Source organism: Acipenser ruthenus, chromosome 7 (assembly GCF_902713425.1).
Source record: "Acipenser ruthenus chromosome 7, fAciRut3.2 maternal haplotype, whole genome shotgun sequence".
Classification (NCBI taxonomy): Eukaryota; Metazoa; Chordata; class Actinopteri; order Acipenseriformes; family Acipenseridae; genus Acipenser; species Acipenser ruthenus.
Genome location: NC_081195.1, coordinates 61839598 through 61853999, shown reverse-complemented (window position 1 = coordinate 61853999; position 14402 = coordinate 61839598). Strand labels below are relative to the sequence as shown.

General features: G+C 37.0%; 1 long non-coding RNA gene across 1 annotated transcript in view; it reads right to left on the bottom strand.

Annotated features, from left to right (window-relative positions):
* LOC131737551 (uncharacterized) overlaps window positions 1-11088 on the bottom strand; it is a 129420-nt gene extending 118332 nt beyond the window's left edge. The window contains exon 1 of the long non-coding RNA XR_009329199.1: window positions 10980-11088. This is a non-coding gene — a long non-coding RNA (uncharacterized LOC131737551). The remainder of the gene's footprint in view (window positions 1-10979) is intronic.
* Window positions 11089-14402: the final 3314 nt, after the last annotated feature.

Here is a 14402-nt window from a genome sequence, read left to right as displayed (position 1 = left end):
TCAGCATGTGTGTAAATACATTTTCCTTCAAACTAATATTTAACTCACCGGGCCGCCTGGGAACATTGGGACATTATGTATCAGTATTTAACCTTAATCCCTTTTTAATATTGTGAACATGCATGATGTTCATGTTGATGCAAATGCTGACTGAAAGCCCTGTCCATAACCTTTAATATTGTTTTACCACTGGGCAAGATCCCTTTAAAATCCTTAATGACCATCATTTATCACAAATATAGGGTGCACTGCCTAAATTATTCACTGCCTTTAAAAGGGCGAAACAACAACAACAACAACAAATGTAGCTTCATTTTCCCATGTGTGTAAATTGGTTTTAAGGACTACTTGGGACATTTATAATGACATCTTCTTGGAAGCCATTGTTGGATGCCTGTAGCACAACTCAGAAAGCCAGTTATAAAAGGTATGAATGGTCACTGCAGTACACCATTAGGGTTTCAAAGGATATAAAATGACTACTTTAAGGGCTTTTTGAAAAAGGAAGATATCTGCTTAGATCAAATAGCTATGCTAAGCTGTCTATTATAGAAAATGAATGTGGCTCCTGTAGTGCGGAAAGCTGCAGTAGTATAGATGTAGAAGTTAGGTGGGAGAGGACAAGTTGTTGAATTTTAAAAGGGTGGATTCACAAATTCATCTGTATGTTATTTTGGGAGCTTAATATACACTTCTCCAAACAAGGGTTATTCAAATGTATAATTAAGCATGTGCATACAGGTACAGTGCACACAATCAACATGCACATTTTTTTATCAATTCAAGGGCTTGTATTAGTGTCTGCGGTTATCAATCACCATATTGACGTATGAAGGATGGACAATTCAGAGCCCCTTTACCAGCATAGACTGTAATATTTATTTATTAATCTATTTAGCATATTACCATTACTTGCATTAAAATCATCGTAGAGGATTTGGGTATTTAAAATGTGTAAAATGATCATCTTTGAATATGAATTGTCTGTGTAGTGTACTGTGTACTTATAACATTATATGGTGTGTTGGAATGCTAAGGTTTCCTAACACCGGCTTACAATGACATGCAATGCAAGAAAAACTTTATTTATTTATTTTTATCAGAAAGAAACTTTAAGAGATTTCAACAGGATGAAAACAATATATATTTAGAAGTCATTTATATTGACACTTGAATAGAGAAATTCTAGATAAATAAGATATACAAAACAGTAGATGAGAAGAAATGATAAATGCTAAAAGGCCTAACTCCAAGGTATATGGAACGCTATTTATATGTAAAACGTACTAACCTGTTGCTCTGGAAATCTTGCATAAGATATATAGCTATCAAAAGGAAGGATTAAACATGAACTTGCCTGCAGTAAAATTCAAGGATAGGTGACAGAGGGCTGTATTCATGTGTCTGCTCACTGAAAATTATGAAGGCTCTGCTGATAAAGTCATGACGGCACAAGGACACATGAAACAAAATGCTCAGAAGTAATGTCGCTGCAAACATTTCTATCAGTCAAATGTTGATGGTGTGGACTAGTGACAATTTGTCATCTAAATATAATATAATCTATGATTATTTCTCAATAATGCACTGTGAAACTGCAGTTTGCTCTTCAGCTCTGGTATTAGTAACGCTGTAAAGCCCTCAGAAAAGCATGCCATTTGAATTCTAGTTTGTATGGAATGTCTTATATATGTTAATAAGAAGCATAAACCAACTTTCAAGACTGTAATGCCATTACCTCCTGTATGATGTAAATGGAGCACTTTGTAGTCAGCATGCAATTTTATTGTAGCCCAAATTCTCTCTTGCCCGTGTTTTCTTTCTGACAAAAATAGGGAAATATATCATTTTGATTTAAAAGCAACTAGAATGGAATCATTTAGTAACAGATGGGATTTTTATGAGCTGTTTGTTGCCATAAACCAGTCTTGTTACGGGACAATCATTTTCTGCTCAATTACCCTAAGATAGCTCTATTTAGGGTCTCACTCAGCTGTGAAATGACACTAGAACTTCTTGAAAGAATATTCATGGGCTTTTTTCTATAATAAAAGATCCAAAAATGACATAAGGAAATCAGAGCACTATACATAATGTAGTCCCTACCTAATCAGTTTTATTTATGCAGTTTTTATGTGAACAGACTTGTACCCCCCTCCCCCCATCCCATTTTACAAAAGATAATGTACCTACAGGACCATGTTATAAGATAAAATTGCTTTCCTAGAATTTACCTCTGAAAACTAGAAAAGGCAGTAGGAAGAGAAAAAATATTTTGAGGGGATTAGTGGTAAACTAGTAATTTACACGTTCATTCACAGAATTATAATTTACTACTGGAATGAGGTTGTTAGTTAGTTGATATTGTTGTTAATAAAGCCATTCATTGAAATTATTTTGCCTTATCTGTAGAATGCTCATTACACTGATAACAAACACTACTGATCAATAAACCCAGTGAAATTGCAAACTGATTTAACCCTCTTATTAAGTTCAATTGAAATTGCCTTCTTTTAAAGGGGCAGTGTTGCCAAAAGTGTATATGTGCTTTCCAGGTTATGCTGACTTGCATGAAATAAGGGTAGTAGCATCCCAGCAGGCATAGTTACAGATTGGCCTCAAAGAATGTACTTACTTTTGAGAAGCCAAACATTAAGATTATCTAAAAACAATATGGAATGAATACTTTACCTACAAGCTATATTAAAAAAATTAAAAAATGCCACTAATCTTTTATTAGTTTTAGCTGCGGTGGGAGCCCTGTGTGGCGTGTTGTTATAGCAACTGTGGCGGAGTGTCCCGCCCCTATTTATTATTATTTGTATTTTTGTTTGCGGCGCGGGTAAAAGTGCCGCGTCTTTTATTATTATTTAAAAACCCCGTGAGGATGCATGGCTGATCAGCTACTGATTATTTAAATAGCTGACAGTCATGCATCCTTACCAAATGCATGCAGACTCTGGCCGGGGGATAATAAGATAATTACCAACTAGTTAAATCCCTCGGCCAGAGTATACACGCGTTTGGTAAGGATGCATGACTGTCAGCTATTTAAATAATCAGTAGCTGATCAGCCATGCATCCTCACGGGGTTTTTAAATAATAATAAAAGACGCGGCGCTTTTACCCGCGCCGCAAACAAAAATACAAATAATAATAAATAGGGGCGGGACACTCCGCCACAGCAACCCATGCATCATACTGGTAATGAATGAAGGAAACCTTACATTGACTCCAATCCAGCCACTGTGTCTCTTTTCAGCTTTTGAAAACCCCAAGCTTAAAATACTTAGAACTAAATTATATGAAATTGTTATTCTGCAACTTTTTCAATAAGCAACCACTGTTATAGGTGTTTTATTTTTTTTTACAACTCCACGCTACCTAGGAAAGACTTAACCTCTAGAGCAGGGGTGCACAATTCCGGTCCTGGAGGGCCGGATCCCTCCTGGCTTTTGTTCCAACTGTGTTCTAAATTACTTAATTAGACCAATAATTGGTAATAATTGGTCCAATTAAGTAATTTAGGGCAAGGTTGGAACAAAAGCCAGGAGGGACACTGGCCCTCCAGGACCGGAATTGTGCACCCCTGCTCTAGAGGGTAAAGAAGCAGTTTCCATGCCCATTGCTTTCATGTCCTTTGTAAAAGGAGGGGGGTGATACAATGCTAACCATGAGTTCAATTTTGCAATGTAGATCCCCATCCACTGGGAAACTTACTGAGGCCATAGGCTCTTATTTTACAAAAGTCGCAAACAACTGTCAGATGGAAATGACTTTTGATCACCATTGACATGATCTCAAATCAAAACAATGCTCTGGAGGTGAAAGGTTTTTGGATCCAATTATCAGCCTGTTGAGTTTTGCGGCTCTTACATAGCTGAAATATATAATGTCAAGAGATAAGCACTTCCCCAGAGGACTGAACTCCTGGGTAATTCCAATGCAGCTGAGGTCACACATACTGTATCTAGTTTATTATTCAGTTTGAATTTAAAAAATACTGCCAGCACAGTGTTGATATATCCAGTTATCTGGAATCCACAAAATCACCCCATACATGGCTCTCATTGCAAATTTTGGTCTACGGGTGAAAGTGGGGGAGGTGAAGCCAAGAGACCTTTTTTATGACCTTACACATCACAGATTATAAATCAACTGTGCAACACTTTCCTCAACATTTACTCAGGAGCATTCACCAGGGAAAAATGAAATCTCTTTTAAGGATTGCATTGTATCCAGATCCTGCAGCAAAGCTGTTTTTTACACTGCTCTGTATAAAAGAGAAATTCTGGTGATTAAGTTAGCTTGTGATTAAAAATAGCGTAGTGTTGGTTATAAGATGCACTCAAAATGCAATTCAAGTAGGGGAGTATGAAACGTTCTTATAACATGTAGTCGTATACTGTTTCATACATGCTAACTTTCTGAGAATTAAGTATTGTTAAATACTGAAAACTTAACTTGGCATAGACAAGTGTTACATTAAAGTTTGGAGGGGCCCACAATAAAGTCCTGCACCGGGGCCCATTTTTCTCTTCCTCCACCACTGGATTAGGCCCAGTTTTCCATTTGGTTGGCGTGCTAATAATTATTTGAACTTGTGGTAATATAATCTCAATTATGATATTACATAGTGTCCACAGTAAACTAAGAATGTGTTTCCAATTTTCCTGTGAGTGACCTGGGACAGGTTTCATACAAAGCATTTTATCTGTGAAGATACAAAACAACCATCCATTGTGATAAGTGCTTCAGCAGGTACTGCTAATTAAATACATCATTAAAGTTTAACTATTAATTAATTAAACCTCTTGCAAATCGGTTCTGAATCTGATTTTCTATTTTGTTAACCGTGCCATATATTAACATATTACTTTTTTTTTTAAATTGTTATTATTATTCTAATGCTGTGTCAGAATAAATGTATAAATTTAGAAACAGGAAAAATAGATTTTATCTTACAGGGCAATTTATCATTACTTTGTTAGTCTCAAGCCCCATTTGCCAATTAATCAAACTGTTGGGATGCAATGGAGTAATACATTATCTATGTGTCTTACTAAATAGTTCAGGAGAGTAGCTGGGGTAGCCCACCAATGACTGTGTGTGTTTGTCGGGGTTATGAAACCAATTACAATGAAAATATTGCCCTATCAATTTAAGCAAGGTTACATATCTTCATCCTTACTTCAAAGACTCCAACACAATTAAAATCTCCTGACTGCCTGCCATCTGTAACGCATGATTACGTCACCATTATGCAAACTGCATAAGAGCAGACGCAGCATTATTTTCTCAATTATTGTACCACTATTTTTCACCACCCCAGGCGAACTGAAGGTCAGTGGGATCCTCCGATACCACTGCCAAGCCTATTGTCTCTTTACACCCAGGAGATCAACATCAGATAGCAATGAACTACCGGACCCTGGAGAACAAAGAGCAGCGCCCTACAGGTGTCCCTTTGAGCTCACTTGAGCGGTATCTGACTGCACAGCCAGGGCACGAACCTGCGCTATCCTCTGAATGACCCTGCCCACCACCTGGTCATGTTTTCACCTGTTAGCCACTTAGGGACCCTAATGATACAATTTTTAGACAAAGAAATTTAGAAAAGTGAGAAAATAAGGATTCATTTTCAAAAGTTGGTTTACTGTTACTGGTATAACTTGATCATTTTATTTTTTCAATCAGTGAACCCCTTCTGTAATATATAAAGTTCAGAATGACCAGAATTGTGCATATATGGAAATTACATTGGTATTAAATCTCCTTTCAGTTTTTTGTTCAGTTAAATCCCTGTTTAAATAGACACTTCTGCCTTCTGAAAAGGTATACACTATATACAAAGAGCAACTTTAAAATTTACAAAGGAGATACAATTAAGGAACAACATTTTTTTCTTTTTTTGTGTGCTTTCAACCACCCATGTTAAAAGGAGCATTGACTGCTTTGAAGTGTTTATACGTGGTAAGTTATGGTATGAATGTCAACATTATCTAAGATATATAACAAATGCCTTGTTTAACGAAACATTTTAATGGATCAGCTGAATATGAAATATACTAGCTTTTGAGTTGGGTCGCTTGTTCATGTGAGACGTGGTAACCGCTACACTTGTTTATTGCATTGAAGTTGAGATGGTTATCCAATGAGGGATATCCTTATACAAGTGTACCACACTACATTCACAAAGTAATCTTTTAGTTTTCCCATGGTTATACAAAGCATTTACCAAAGTTCACCATGGTTTACCATTCTTTACCATTCCTCTATGGGTTTTAGAATGCTTTCACTATGCTTTATTACACTTTCCTATGCATTTACCAGGGGTATTATTGGGGATACTGTATAACAAATACCCCTCCATGTATTTGCTGCATTTATCAGATCTACCCCTTTAAAACAAGCTTTGTTGTGTGTCTCTATGGCTTTTGGACCTATATATCCAATTATATTTTAAATAAATAATGTTGAAGGTGGTTTTCAATAGCTATAAGAATAAATGTATGGCCAAAATCCTGTTACTTTCACGAACAGAAGGGACATTTGAAATTACTATCTAATTTAATGACGATCAATTGGGAATGAGTTTTTTATGAAAGGAAACAGTTAAAATTCTAATTCAAAACAAGTAACAAATAACAAGACAGCTGAATCCTAAATAAAGCTTCTGGGCACTAAGACATTGATAAATCAGACCCAAGGTGTTAATGCCGGAGGAACACTGGAGTGTTTTTGAAATTAAACTTGTTTAACTTTTCAAATCCCTGAATGTACTCTGAGATATATATCAAGCTTGTAAAAAGTGTCAAAATCAACACCCCAGAGTTTCATCTAAAATTCTCTTTCTGAATTTTGAAGGCCTACTTCCAAGCAGGCCATGCCACATGATAAGAGCAATGCCTTTGTAAAAAGTTCCCCTTGGGAAACTTCAGTGTTATACAGCTACTACTTTTCAGGTTCAAGTCTCAAATAATCATAAAAAAAAAAAAGAAAAAGAAAAAAAAAAGAAAAGAGATGTGGATATGTACTGTATAGTATTCATAGTTGATGTGCGGCTGTCTTGAAGGGCAAATGTGTTTCCTCACTTGAAAATCAACCGCATACAGCAATAACAAAAAAATAAAGAAAAGAAAATCCAGGGAAAAGCATCCCGACTTGTATATAAAATTGTGTCTAGTCAGTTAGCATTTTAGTGACCTGGATGATAAACCTAACCAAATGGAAGCTAGTGTCTTATTGGCTGATAAGGAATGGACCAGTTTTCTACTACTGTTGGAGCCAAGCACTGAAACAGTGGTACTAATAGAAGTTACTATGTTGTTTGTAAGGTTTCTGTTATGGTATAAGAGATTGAATCAAAACAAACATGTATTTTCTTTTTTAACCAAGACATTTGGTACTACATCGGGTTAAATTTGCAATTTGCGATTTCTGTTTTAAGTTCCACAAGGGTGTAAATATTTCCTCTCAAACTTTCCTCCATTTTTTTTATAATCTTGTTTTAAATCTCGCAATCGTGTTACAATCCTGTAGGGATTTGCTGGGGTGATTTTAAAGTATTCAGAACAAATCAATGCGAGATACAAATCAGGAAGGAGGGACATTGCCCAACACTGGAAAATATAAGGTTATGGACACTGCTGTAATTTGGTATAAGTTTGAAAATCACCTACAATGATCACCTGCCACATGTAGCACACATTTGTGTAAATATAACTGATTTATTTCTTAACCAAATGGCATCCTTGACCTTAATGACAGCTACGCCTCATTATTGCAAGTCAGTTTCAGTCACGATAAGCAAGATAGCAGATCTGTTGCAAATAGAATATTTATAAAACAGAGAACTATCGCGGGCAGCATTGAGAACACACTGCAAGACTTTTAAACCAGTGGGGCTGCGCCTCACACCAGGTAAGCTCCTTTAAGAATAATGTTTGTTTAAATGTAATCTGATAATCAGAAAAAGGTGCTTGCACAAAGTATTCACTGTAATGAATGATAAGAATAGATATTTTTCATGTTCTTGTCGGTGGATCAACTGGACACACCATTTGAATTTCTGTTCATATCCCCTTTACTTTGTGGTTGCTTCAGTCCATTTAAGCTTGCAGACAGTTTCCTTGTTTTATGAAATGATATGGATCTTGAAATACAAGAACATTAAGAGTAAAGGCTGGATGAATCATTCAGATTTATGTATTTATTGTAGATAAGTTTTATTACCCAGGCATCCCAGTAAATAAATATATAAAGATCTATGGGGAAATTAACTTTTTTTTTCTTGTATCTATAAATGTTTTTATTGCCCCATAGGAAGTGTTACATTTGTATCTTTGTTCTCTCCCAGAGAGCTGTGTCACTCTGACTAATTTTCTATAACTGTGCAATTTATTGGCATCTGACGTTACATAAAGTCAATAATTTTTACGAGTAGTCTACTTCTTCCTATATCTTAAACTTTTAGAATAGAACTCTCTAAGTGTTTCAGGTAATCTTATATCCAGTGCTTTTTTACAGTTTCAAAAGTTTACTGATTTTTCTGTTAGACTTCCAGCAGTGTTGGAAGGAAGATTCACTTTGAAATATAAACTGCAGATTAACATGTTAAGTAACCTGGGCACCCCCCACTGGGTGGTCTCCATGCATCAGGCAGTAGCTAGACATGCTTGTGTCCCTCCTGTGGTTCAGTTCTCCCCTCATCACGAGGCCAGAGATATACAGCAATATACCCATGGGGCTGCCTTGTTCATTCTGCAATAATGATGGTGCAATCTGTGGTGTTGGAAATTGCCTTGTGTCCCGCATATGTTCCACATTGTTGCTGTAAATGGTAGCCATTCATTTATTGCTCTTGGCATGCAGTATTCTTTATAATACATCAGTGTTTTGATTATTATTCTATCCAAAATGTTAATTCTTTTGTATCTTTAATTATGAACTGTCCTTTTAGGATCAATAGCTTAGAATGGTCTCTTGTTAAAAAAAAGTTTTAAATTTTTTTTGGTGTACATATTTATATTTGAAAGGAGGTATAATTGCAGTGTACAACAATGAAAAAATGAAGTGTTTTGGGGTGTACATTAAAAATAATTTTTCAGGATGTTTCTGACAAAAGCCCTTTTTCAGCTGAAGAAAACCTACACAAGTAAGTATATCGTTTCACTTGGTAAACTGCATGTAAAATGATACAGTAGCATTAAAAAGAAACTTGGTTATAAAAGTAAACATTTTGAAACCTGACTTTGACTGCCTTTTTAATACTACTACATGTTAAACAAGTGATATGAAACAGAACTAACTATAAAAGCAGCACTAGTTACTTGCAAACAATTAGCCTTGACGCATAAGAAAAAAATGTGGGATTGCTTCCCAAGTGTAATTGGTAATAGAAACTGATAACTTAGTGAGGTAGAGAGTATCACTGTCTTAATAATTTGAAGATATTCATAATTATATCATGCATCCTTCTGCTGCAGCAGTGTACGCTTCTAATTACCTGTAGCTTGGGGCGAAGCAAATATTTGATGCCCAGCTAGAGAATCAGTTTTAGAGCTCACAATCAGCTCCACGTTGATTCTGCTTTTTTTCTGTCGCTAAAAAGACTGTAATGCAGTAACAACAAAGGCAAGGTCAGGACTGTCTTCGTCTGTTAGTGGCTTCACGCTGGCAATACACAGTATGGGATAATCTGTTGTGTTCTGTAACACCTAGCTAATGAACCCCCTGGGGATGTTGGGCCTTCTGAGGTTAATAAACAGGAAATTGCCATTAGGAAATCCAATACAGCAGTATCAGAAAAGTTGCGCAAGAACTGTTTACTCAGAACTTTATTAAGTAATTAACACAGAGTACTGTAATTAAATTTCTACAAAACAGAATATACTTCATAGATTGGCTTGTGAAGCAATTACTGTGTTGCTTTGCAGGGCTCTATCCAATCAGTATACTAACACCTTTTCTGTCCAGTCTAAGCTTGTTATATTATGCAACAGATAATAAACTAATTAAAAGTTTCTCACATAAGTGTTACGTAATTTGAACTGAAGAGCAATTTAGGGACATTGCATTATATTTCTGCTAAAGCTCCTTAGCATGGGTATAAAATACTAGCGTTATCCTAACTAATGTATTCTTGTTGTTTAGATTTTATTTTGTATCATATTCTGTTTCAGTCAACACATCCTGGTAACCTTTTAAATGCGAGCACCTCTGTGTAAAGATAACCCATACCAGATACCCTTTAGTATGGAAAGTGTACCAATATGCAATACGTCGGTATGCAATGCATCTGATTATACATTAATGTGACTTTTTCGCACAAGGTGTGGTTCACTTGGGGTGGATCCCTCTTAGTATTATGTGCTAAATACCCCATCCAGTTATTATGCATGGGTATTAAATGGAAACCACCAGCACAACAGAAATGGATTTTTAAGCGCGGTTGCGCTAATTTTTTAATCAACACACAAATAAACAAAACACAAAACAAAACCTAACTCCGTTTTGGAGCACTTACTACACAGGTTAATCCCCAACTAACTTTCAGGACGACTAAGCCGTTTACCTGACACCACAAACAAAACAAACCACGCAGGTCTCCAGCACTTACTTTTATATGACTGCTCGGAAGCAGAGCACCTCTCTTCTGATTCCTTCTACTCAGCAGCCTTGAGCAGACTGACTGCTCCCCTTAAATACCCTGCACCTGGTCCCAATTTAACAATAGCTACCAGGTGCAGTGGATAATAATTAATAATAAAATAATTTAATTAAACAATAAAACAATTAAACAAAACAAAAGTTGCATTTTTTCCATTTACCCCCTCCCTGCTGTCTCACTCAACCTGCTGCCTTACACATCCCCCCCCCCTTGTCTTTTCAAGACACAGGCCACTCGACGGCCACCTCCTCCCCTAAAACACAACCACCCACCCTCGAGTCCATAAATGTCCTTTTTCGCCCTTTACCTTGAGCGGACTTGAGGGTGGATTGGTCTACGCCCCGGCCCAGCCAGGTAAGGACCGTGCCCCGGCGACAAGGGAACCCAACGATTTTCGCCTCCCCTCTGGGCGCCGGAAGCGGCGGCTCCTCCCCTCTGGGCTCCGGAAGCGGCGGCTCCTCCCCCTCTGGCTCGGGAGACTGCGGAGCTACGCTAGCCTGCTCCCATTTCTGGAGCAACAGCTCCAACTCGGTTGGCTCCCACTCCTGAGTCTTCGGCGGTGCCAACCCCATCTCCATCGCCCATCTCTCCATTCTTGCAGACTGCTCTATTTGTGCAGCAGTATTGCGGTTGATTCACTTGATCAACTCCTTGATGCTCTCCATTTCTAGGGTCGTAGGGTCGCCCACACACTCTGACACCATATGTGAAAGATCCGTAGCTCACATGGGTTCGTGCCCCTTTAAAAATACGAACCAGCATATATATATGTTGTGAGTGGAGTAACTGAATAATGCTTTTTACCAGGTGAGCCAATCTGGGACCCCAACATTTTTCTGGAGCTGTGTTGTATCCATCTAGCATGTGTTAAAAGTGAATATTTTGAGTAAAAGATATTTTGAGTAAAAACAGGGAGGAATACAAAGTTATTGTTTTGTTTATTGTATATTTTTTTAAAGGGTTTTTTTTCATTTAATTTATAACCCAATCGTAAAAACAACAGAAAGAAAAGAAAACAGGCAGGCATCTGACAAGATTATTAATATCTTTTTTTAGTGCATTTTTTTTTAAATGCCACTACCACACAGTTCTTTATTCTGCTTTTGTGTCAATTATGCAATGATACAGCGTCACACGTCTGCCGTTATTGCTTTATTATCATACCATGCAGTTGCTGTTCATTAGCACTTTATTTGTCTATTCAGCATTCAGAGTGTGCCTTTTCATTTTTCATTAATATCAATGATATGGAAGTGTGTTTTTGTTTTTTTGCCTTATAATATTCTCTTGAAATTGTAATTCACAATCCCTTCTTTATGTATTTATGTATGTATATTTATTTATAAGAAGGTGTTTGTGCATTTTGAATACTGAAATAAAAAAAGGGATGAAAAACAGAATTAATGAATGTGCTGACTCTTTAATCAGTTTGAAACCCTACTTGTTCAGGCCAACTTTGATGAAATATGACATTGCTCTCAGCTAAACACATCATCGGGATGACACTGAATGTCACTTCGGAGCTTAAACTTGACATCCACAAAATTATGTTTTCATCAAACAGAAATATCAAGCCCCCTGTGCGGATTCACTTGGGTCAACATTTTGCAAATTACTGGATTTAGCATTTGAACCAAAAAGCTAGATGAATAAAACTCTGCATTGATGTCTGATAGCCTCCAGCACATCATAATTCCTGTGCCAAGGAGGAGGTGTCATAGAATAATAAATTCCCCTTGTTTTTTTGCATGCTAAGTAACACATTTCATTACACTTTGAAACTCTGGGATTTCTCAATCTTTGAATACATCACACACCTTGCTGTTTAAATTTACCTGCATAATCTCTGCATTTGACAAAGTGATTATCTTTGTGTCTACTGTGGGCCCTGAGATGCATAGGGAATGTCACATGACAAGTCCTGAGCACTTTAATACCTTCCTGTGACGGAAATAGAATGGTTTTTGGTGGTAAATCTCCCTCCCGACCTGTGAGGGCGCTAAGTAACGGGAACAGAGTTCCCTGGACTGTTTGGCCTGACACTTCATTCATCTAGAAAGGGGGCGGAACTTCAGCACACTAACTCATCGACCTGGAAGGGAAATGATGTGGTGATTTGGAGGAGGGGTCATGTGTGATGGTACAAGTAGGGGATGAAGTGATGTAATCTGTTCTTTCAGTTATGGTTACGGAATGACCCAGAAGGACCAGTGTTATGGAATATATTGTGAGTGTTTGTTTTGTCTTGTCTGAAAATACTGTTTGTTATTGTTTAGACGGCTAACACGATCCGGAGCTGTCGCCAAAGGCCAGCACAAATACCAGACAACATCACTGCACTTTGTTTCATTAAGGACTGTATATTCACTACGAGCACTGGAGCACTCACTGTGGTCTTGTGTTTGTGTTTGTGTTCGTGTTATGTGTGGGTGAATAAGAACGGGACTGTTTATTATTTGGGAACCAACCGTGGATTTAAACAGAGCAATACACGCCGCTCTACTGCCTGTTAACATTGTTTATTATTTACTGTTGTTACGCCATCAGGCAATTGGATTACAAACCATTAAACAACATTGCACCTGGTTTATAATCGTCAGTCTTTTTATTGATCACCTGCACCTGCACACTGCTAACCACTTTGCCACACTTCCATAGGAAGCTGATAAGCTTCCAGGAAACAGAATACTGTTGCTAATACCTCCTGAAGACTGAAGTCTTTAGGCAGCCTCCGAGGTGAATGTTCTTATTTGCTTTTGATATTATCTCCAGGCAGTAGCCATTGCTGCTGCATTGAAAAAAGAAAGTAGCAAACAAATGAACAGAAAAGCTTTTTTTCATGGTTTTCACTTGCAACTGTAACTAGCCCTGGATTTATCTTGTCGATTGTTATAATTTTGTCATCTTTTATTATTTGTTTCTGTTATAACCATACATTGAATATGCAGGCTTTGACACAAACCCAGCAACAAAGCACTGCATTTTAGTGAGTAGTACTATTCTAACCAGATAGCTTCTTTCCTTCAGACAAATCCCAAGTGGAGCTACAGATTCATTAGGAATTTAAAAGCTTTTTGTTTTCAAATATTTTTGAAATGTACTATTTTTGAAACTCTAGGAACTGTTTCTAATCCTTTTAGTTGATCAAATTAGTCAATGTATATAACTTTCTAGTGATGCTGTGGTTATGTGAGAACCGGAATATTGCAGTTGTATAAATATTATAGATACTCCATTTATAAACACTCATGACTAGGGTCCTGCATTTTATACAGCCTGTTTTTTTCAATTGTAATTCAACTGCAATCCCCTAGATGTCCCTGCAGCCACTCCAGTTATAGTAATCAAATTCACAATTAAGAAATCAACACATTACACTTTGACTAATTACAAAAATAAAAGCTAATTATGATGAGTATAAATGGTAATTGAATAAATTGATGCGTTAAAAGAAAAATAGAGAGACTTAAACATGAAGTCAAAGAAATCGCAATCCAAAAAGCATTTCATTGAGCGAACGCACGCAACAATATCCACCTGGTGTTCTGTACACCGATGGGTATAATTTATTTTGCACAACTTGCAATTTATCTTTGGCCCACACTCAAAAGTCACGACATTTATCATCAGAAAAACAGAAAACGAAAGGCTGAGATTGACAGCTATGAGACGACATCCTCCAGTAAAAAAAACGTAAGGGGAACGAAAATTCTGAACGCCGACGAGATGA